The sequence below is a fragment of the Cynara cardunculus genome (assembly GCF_001531365.2).
Source record: "Cynara cardunculus var. scolymus isolate 2C chromosome LG 17, CcrdV1, whole genome shotgun sequence".
Lineage (NCBI taxonomy): Eukaryota > Viridiplantae > Streptophyta > Magnoliopsida > Asterales > Asteraceae > Cynara > Cynara cardunculus.
This window is the reverse complement of record NC_037544.1, coordinates 29,804,968-29,813,882: the sequence shown is the minus strand read 5'-3', so window position 1 is coordinate 29,813,882 and position 8,915 is coordinate 29,804,968. Positions and strand designations below refer to the sequence as shown.

Here is an 8,915-nt window from a genome sequence, read left to right as displayed (position 1 = left end):
AGATATTACTTGTCCTCAAGTAATCAAAATAAACAGACTATGAACAAAGAGGAACAAGAAATCATAACTTATGGATGAGCGTTGAAGTATCGTTGGCTTGAATGTTGTGCAACTTCCCTTCTTTGATCTTCGAAGTGCAAAAATTAATCGGTGAGACTTTTATCGGGTTAGTGTTTTTGGCTAAAAAAATTCCCCCCAAACTTGTCTTTGAATGAGAACAATTGCTTTCAATGATTTCGACTTTTCGGCTCTTTTTGTTGTGTCTTTGACACTTTCACGAAACCCAATAAGTGATATTCACTTTTTGTCATTGGGTTAAAGCATTTTGCTTTATTTTTTCTATATTTTTGTGTCTTCCAATTTTTTGAAGATATTTGGTACTTCAAAAAAAAATCTCAACACTTTGGCATACAACCTCCCCCAAACTTAAACCGAACAATGTCCTCATTGGAGTAATGGGTTTAAAGTGTTTGGTTTTTGTAACAATGGAAAGTGTTTGGGCCAAAAAGAAAGATGGCCCATGTCATTTTAATTTTTGCAACCCAAAAATCTCATCAAGGAAATCGCACCTGAAAATGAAGAATAAGTCAACGATATACCAATAAATTGTCAACGCCCAAAAAAATGAAAGTAAGTTAGATGACCAATTAATCAAAAGACCTAATTACAAATCAACGACCGCCATATATGAACACAAAAGGAGGCGGTCGGATAAAGTATTAAACACCTAATCCAAAAAAATATTGTTTTTGAGTTTAAAAAAAATCATAATGAAACACCAAGGAAGACGATCAATCATATTTACCCGTGTCGTCCCGAGAAGCGGATGCCTCACCCGTGGCATCCGGTGTGGTGGTCCGTCGAAACTTCGGAAGCCTAACTTGAAGATGGCAAAGGCCTCCGGGAAAGCGCGGGATCTCTGAAGCTAGCATAACATTCTTGTGCGATAGGAACTTGTTCACAACCCGGTTCCGATCTCGGGTATACATCCAAAACTTCTCTGAACACGTTATTAGTTCGGCAACTCGATCTTCCACTTGCGTGATTCTCTCGTTAACTTTAGCTAAAGCATCAACTATCGTCCCCATCTTCTGGTTACATTCCTCCCATTGACTTGCCATGAGGGACAACCACACCTCCGAACCATACCCCGTGGCCGTAGGTGGTATCGGCGGGATGTCGGTATTGGTCGGAGGGGAAGTTGCGGCTGGCTTGGAGGCTGGAACAGCAGGGTCTTTGGGCCTTCGAAGGCTGTTGGCAGCAGGTCCAGGTGACATTTGTGGTCCGGTAGCATCATCGACTAAGTTGGTATTTTCTTGGTCCGGCTTGTGCATGCGGTTAACCGTTCCTTGATCAAGCAAGGAATGGTTAAAGGAGATAATGTCATGCTCCGAAACAGGCACATTTACGGCTGTCAATAGCTTCGTGATCAAACCTGGAAAAATCAAACGTGAACTAGCTCGCACAGTTGATGTTAGTATGGTCGAATAAGCGAGAGCGCCCACGTCGATCGAGAGTTCTTTTAGGCTGCAATAAACCAAAATACATTTCGCCCGGGACAATGTACGATCATGCAGCATGATATTGTGACGCACAAACTGAAACCATAGGGCTGCCTCTAAAGTCAAATGTCCGGACATCAAAATCTTTCGACGGTTGTCTTGCGATCAACCGTATCCGGGTAAAAGAAGCACACGTGCGATATCTTCTTCCGGCACATCAAATCCACCATCGATAAATTATCGGTAAGAGCAAACAAAGGGAGCGGTGAGACCAAGCACCGAGTTTAACTTTGGTGCCGTCCAATTGACCCTCGTTCCTCGAATGACGATTGTGTCATTTTTAGAACTCCCGATAGTTGCGAAAAATTCCTTCACTAACGTCTCGTTTACTTTGCATGGGATGGCTATCATGTTTTCCCAATGATGTGCAAGTAAATGGTGCTTAACGCACATCAAATTTTCACAAAGTTTCGGGTCAAAAGCCCGTTCACACAAAAATCGATTATTTCGTATAAGATCCAACCGATCATCAAAGGATGAAGATGTACCTCTTGATCGCGAAGCAGTCCGTCGCCTACGCGGTGACGGGACTGGAGTTTTTTCCTCTTCCGGCTCATAATCACCATCAAGAGCCTCCGTCACCTTTGTTTTACCCTTTTCCCGCCATTGTTGGGATCTAGTCTTCGGCCCACCCGAAGCTTGACTCGATGAACGAGTTTGCCTGCTTTCAACAGTAGGGGCTGTTTCGAGGGTTTTATCGGGCTTTTTATCGGCACTAATGGTTGACGGTGTCTTCAGTTTGTCCCCCCTCCGGTATACCTTCAAAATAAAATGTAATATCGTCCAAACCTTCATCCTCACCTTCCCCCATTTGGTTCAAATCGAAGCATGAGCGATTTGGGGAAACAGTGGGTGAAGGGGCTAGGGTTGGTTCATCATCACTTAGGATGGGTGAAGCAATGGGTTTTGAGGGTGCAATCATGGGAGGGGCATATGAAGTACTTAATGAAATGGAAAATGGTTTTGGGGTTGAGGATAATTCGGCCAAATGAGATGATAGAGCCACCCTTGTGAGGACAGCCATACCATCATCATCATACGAGAGTATGGTGGTGGTTAGGGGTGAGTGTTGTGTGGATGAAGCTGGAGGAGGAGTACTTACAGTCGCCGGAGGAAGGTCACGGAAGGCGGCAATGGTGTTCGCGGCGATTGCACTTGCGGTAGAAGATCCTCCCGTCGCCAATTAAGATGGCTTGGCCGACGAGGATGCAACAGGCGCGGTCGACGGCGACGTACTGGTGGTAGAAGCGGCGGCAGTCTTTTGCCGGCGAAGCGAACGTCGGGAAGGGTGGTTTCTTACCGGTTGCTTTGGTCGTGCCATGGAGGAACGATTTTGGCCGGCGGTTTCTTTGAGGAAGAAAGTGGGAGACGAAAGAATGAAATGAGGGAGAAAGGAAATAAGTGGGTTTTGTTTAAAAAAACTTTTTTTTAAAACCTTGGGAAGGAAAAATGAAAAAAGTGATTTGAGAGATCATGATTACAAGTTATTTTTGTTTTTATTTTAAAAAAAAGATGACCAAATAGAATGACCTCTTGCTCATGATGTCTCCTCATAGGGTACATGTACTTGTACAAAATATAAGTATTATACCCAAAATTTTCAAAAAGACATGCTAAAAATACACTCTTGAAAATTTTATTTTCAAATTTTCATCAGAAATTGGTCATTTTTAAAAATAAAATCTTGTTCTTCATCATCACCCTTGAAAAATGTAAAAATTTCTTTTAACCTCTTCCCATTTATTTTTTTTTTCTAAACAATTTTGCCTAAAAAAACCACTTAATCATCCAAGAATGTCCTTGGCCAATGATTTGACTCTCAAACCCTCTTTTCACATTCTCACATGTTTACCTCAAGGTGACATCATGTCATTTCCTTAAACACTTCAATTTCCAGCCAATTTCCTATTATCATGAAAAGAATGCATATGTTGACACAAGAAAAATAAAATGTTGTTGGCTCTTCTTTTCAAATTCGGATGACCTAGACAATGGGCACAAATTTCCCACTGTCTACTCAAAAACACCAGATTTCTCCTTTATTATTATTTTTTTTCTTTTTCTCCATTTTTGCTTTCAAAATAAAATATTTACACAGTTTTGAAAATTCTTTTCCACAAATCACTGAGCTGGATCGATTATTTCCTCCGGGAGGAAATGTTTTATCCTATACCCGTTAACTTTAAAAGTGGTGTTGTCCTGAGGGTTTAAAAGATCCACAATTCCGAATTTTCCCACATTTACTATGGTGAATGGTCCAAACCATCTCGACTTAAGTTTTTCGAGAAAGAGCTTTAGTCGAGAATTAAAAAGAAGAACTTTTTGACCATTTTCGAAAATTCGGCGATTTATCATACGATCATGCCAAAATTTTGTTTTTTCCTTGTAGAGTTTAGCATTCTCGTAGGCATGAAATCTCCATTCTTCCAACTGATTAAGTTGGAGTTTTCTTTTTGCTCCCGCCGAATTTGCGTCCAAATTAAATTACTTTATCGTCCAAAAAGCCTTATATTCTAATTCGAGCGGGAGGTGACATGTTTTTCCAAAAACTAATTGGTACGACGACATTCCCAAAAGGGTCTTGAATGCGGTACGGTATACCCATAATGCATCATCCAACTTGAGCGACCAATCCTTACGATCCAGTCTTAAAAAAATTTCTAAAATATTTTTAATTTCTCGGTTCAAAAGTTCGGCAAGACCATTCGTTTGGGGATGGTATGTCGTAGCTACTCGGTGTTGGATGTTGTATTTGGTGAGAACGGTAGATAGCATTCGATTCATAAAATGTGTCCCTTCATCACTTATCAAAGCTCGGGGTGTTCCAAAACGAACAAAAATATTTTTATGTAAAAAATCGATTACCGTCTTCGCATCGTTCTTCGAGCATGCCTTAGCTTCCACCCACTTCGAAACATAATCAACCGCTACTAAAATATACTGATTATTGAAAGACATAGGAAACGGTCCCATGAAATCTATGCCCCAAACATCGAAAAGTTCGACTTCAAGAATGTTATTTAAAGGCATCTCGTTTCGTTGGGACAAGTTTCCCATTCTTTGACATTGTTCACATCTCTTTACAAAATTAAATGCGTCTTTAAACAATGTAGGCTAAAAAAAATCCACTTTGTAAAATTTTTGCCGCCGTACGTTGTCCACCAAAGTGATCACCATACGGTGAAGCGTGACAATCTTTCAACAAAGATGGGATTTCAAAATTCGGGACACATTTTCGCAAGACCTGATCAACTCCTATTTTGAAAAGCAATGGATCGTCCCATAACTAGTGATTATAGTCATGAAGAAATTTCTTAAAACGTTGACCATGAAGATGATGTGGCTTAAGTCCACAAGCAAGTTAGTTGGCAATATCGGCATACCATGGAAGTTCATTTGGATGATTTTCTTGTATTGCCAAAATGTACTCGTCGGGAAAAGTTTCTTTTATCACATGGTTTCCCCCGCTTGACACTTTGCCTTTGATCCTTGATAAATGATCGGCCACTTGATTGTCACATCCCTTGCGATCAACTATCTCTAGATCGAATTCTTGCAAAAGAAGAACCCATCTAATAAGTCTCGGCTTAGCGTCGGTCTTATTAAAGAGATATTTGATGGCAGAGTGGTTCGTATGAACGGTAACTTTAGTGCCAATCAAGTAGGATCGGAAACGATCGAATGCAAATACTACCGCAAGTAATTCTTTTTAGGTGGTGGTATAATTTAACTGAGCCTCCACCAAGGTTTTACTTGCGTAGTAGATGGGGTGAAAAATCTTGTTTCGCTTTTGTCCCAAAACGGCACCTACGGCCCAGTCACTTGCATCACACATAACCTCAAAAGGCTTTGTCCAATCTGGGGTAATGACAATAGGTGTCGAGACAAGAGCTTTCTTAATGGTTTCAAAAGCTTGAAGGTAAATTCAAAAGTTTGATCGACATGCAACAAATTACACAAGGGTTTTGCAATTTTTGGAAAATCCTTAATAAATCTACAGTAAAAACCCGCATGTCCCAAAAAACTTCGAATGCCTTTGACCAAAGATAGTTCGGGCAATTGCAATATTACCTCGATTTTTGCTTTATCAACCTCCAAACCATTTTTAGAAATCATGTGACCCGAAACAATTCCTTCTTGTACCATAAAATGATATTTTTCCCAATTTAAAATTAAATCTTGGGTTTCACATCTTTCCAAACTTCTCTTTAAATTGTCAAGACAATTTTCAAAAGATGTACCTATGACGGAAAAGTCATCCATAAACACTTCCATCGTATCCTCAATCATGTCCGAAAAAATTGACATCATGCACCGTTGAAAGGTCGTCGGTGCGTTACAAAGACCAAACGACATATGCCTAAAAGCAAAAGTTCCGAAAGGACAAGTGTAAGTTGTTTTTCTTGGTCCTCGGGTGCTATGTGAATTTGGTTGTAACCCGAGTAACCGTCCAAATAGCAATAATATTCTTTTCCGGCCAATTGATCTAGCATTTGGTCAATAAAGGGCAAAGGGAAATGGTCCTTTTTGGTTGCTAGTTCAATTGCCTATAGTCCATGCAAATCCGCCATCCGGTGACGGTCCTAGTAGGGATGAGCTCATTTTTTTCATTGGTGATAACCGTAGTTCCACCTTTCTTCGGTACACATTGCACCGGACTCACCCATCCGCTACTGGAAATGGGGTATATAATACCTGCGTCTAACCACTTCAAGATTTCTTTCTTCACAACTTCTTTCATAATGGGATTTAGTCTCCTTTGTGGTTGCACCTTGCCAACCCTATTTTCTTCCAAGATAATCTTATGTTGGCAAAGGGAGGGACTAATTCCTCTAATATCTGCGATGGTCCAACCTATGGCTCTTTTGTGAGCTTTTAATACCTCTATCAACCTTAATTCTTGTTCACTACTTAATTTCGAAGAAATAATTACGGGTAATTTTTCCACCTCCATAAGATAAACATACTTAAGGTGACTAGGTAATGGTTTTAAATCCAAATCAGGGGCTTTCTCTATGGATGGTGGTTGGACAATTGTATCCTTAAAGTCAAGTTGCTCAAATGCCGCTAAATCTTCCAAATCTTCTAACTCATCATTTTCTTCCAAAATGTCCTCAAGATTTTCCCCAATGTTATTTTTGTAGGTAACGTCAATCAAACTTATTTCTAGATCTTCACCTAAAGCAGATATGACTGAACAATCGCCTACCTCTCCATGAAACTTAAGAGAATTAAACACATTAAATTTCACTTCTTGATCATTAACTCTCATGGTCAACTCTCCCTTTTGCACATCAATTAATGTTTTTCCGGTTGCAAGAAAAGGTCGTCCTAAGATGATGGACATTTTTGTCAGCTTCATAGTCCAAAACTAAAAAATCGGTCAGAAAAATAAATTTATCGACTTGGACCAAAATATCCTCTATTTTACCTTTAGGATACGCAATGGACCTATCAGACAATTGTAAAGTCACGTCGTTGGATGGACTTCACCTATTCCTAGCTTGTTAAAAACTGACAATGGCATAAAATTAATGCTTGCCCCCAAATCACATAGAGGATGGTCTACTTATTTTCCTCCTATCGAACACGGGATGGTAAAACTTCTCTGGTCTTTTAACTTGGGAGGAATTTTACAAGTAAGGAGTGCACTATATTCTTTGGTCAAAGCAACCGTTTCAAATTCATTCAACCTTCTCTTTTTATGCAAAATATCTTTCAAAATTTTAACATAGCTTGGCATTTGCTCGAGAGCTTCTACCAACGGTATGTTAATGTGGAGTTGTTTAAAGATGTCCAAAAACTTCTTAAACTGCTCATCCACATTTTTGCTTTTCATTCTTTCTGGAAAAGGTAAGTTCTGCAAATTTGGAGCTGGTTGAACAGATCTGGTCGGTTGGACAGTGGGCACAATCTTCCCACTGTCGGGTTTTTCAACAGAGAGCTGCACATTACTGGATGTTGAAACAGGGACTGTTTTCTAGACAGAAATAGATTTTTGAGTTTCTTCCGTGGAAGGACTCAAAATTGGAAATTTTGACATATCAAAAGCATGTGAAACCTCGTTTTCATGTGTCGGTTCTTCGACGGTTTCACATATATCATCGTTGACTTTGGAACTTTCCTCACTCAACACGGTCACGGCTTTGATATGTTCTTTACCCTTCGGGGTTTACTTGTCACTAGGCAAAGTTTCTAAAGGTCTACCCTTGAGATCGGCGGCAAATTGGCCGAGTTGGGTTTCGAAACTCCTTAACGTTACATTGGTTTGGTTTATAAAACCTTTAAGTAATGATTCGAGTAAACCATTACCGTCCGATGCATTTTGTCTAGGCATGTGTGAGTGTGAGGATTGTCCATTTTGGTAATTGTGTGAAGCACCTTGCCCATATCCCGGGGGATTTTGTGGTCTATTTTGGACTTGAGTAACCCCGGGGGGTTGAAGTCCAGGATTTCCGGTCCATGAAAAATTGGGGTGATTCCTCCAATTTGAATTATATGTGGGAGAAAATAGGCTAATTCTAGCGTGACTCCCAAGATAATTTACCGAGACGGGATTTCCGGGGTAATATTCATAAGAATGGCCCTCACCACAAAAGACACAAGATTCAGACATAGGTGGGTTGGACATTATGGATTGAACTTGATTATTTTCTCCATTCAAACGTAAATTGTTTTTAACCAAATTAGTTAAAGCTACAATTTGAGCATTTAAAGTAGAGATGGCATCAATTTCATGGATACCTGAAGCAGACTTAGAAACAACAACACGAGGATTTGACCATTCGTTATTATTATTTGAAATTCGTTCCAGAATGTCATGTCCTTCGTTGTATGTCTTAGCTGTGAACGCTCCACCGACCGTTGCGTCAAGAATAATTTTAGCGGAACTGGAGAGGCCATTATAAAATGTCTCCAATTGAATGCAATGAGGGATTCCGTGATGAGGACATTTCCGTAGAATGTCTTTAAATCTCTCCCATGCATCCGAAACCGCTTCATCTTCTTCTTGTCGAAACGTCATAATTTCATTTCTAATTTTTACATTCCTCGTCGGAGGAAAGTATTTTTTCAGAAATTTTTCCGTCAAGTCATTCCAAGTTAGGATCGAGTTTGGTGGTTGAGAATTTAACCATTCTCTAGCTCTATCCTTCAATGTGTAAAGGAAAAGCGTTAAGCGTAAGGCTTCTTGTGTAACTCTGGGAATTTTAAAATGATTCGTCATTTCGATAAAAGATTTTAAATGAGAGTGCGGATCTTCCGACGATAATCCCTCAAACTGACAAATTGCGGAAATCATTTGGAACATTACGGGTTTTGGTTCAAAAGCTGTGGCTGTCATTTTAGGCCTAC

The 8,915-nt window shown here is 39.9% G+C and overlaps 1 non-coding gene across 1 annotated transcript; it reads left to right on the top strand.

Annotated features, from left to right (window-relative positions):
• Nucleotides 1-8,497: 8,497 nt before the first annotated feature.
• Nucleotides 8,498-8,604, top strand: LOC112501349. The gene has a single exon (XR_003067481.1). It is a non-coding gene; the product is annotated as a small nucleolar RNA R71 (small nucleolar RNA).
• Nucleotides 8,605-8,915: the final 311 nt, after the last annotated feature.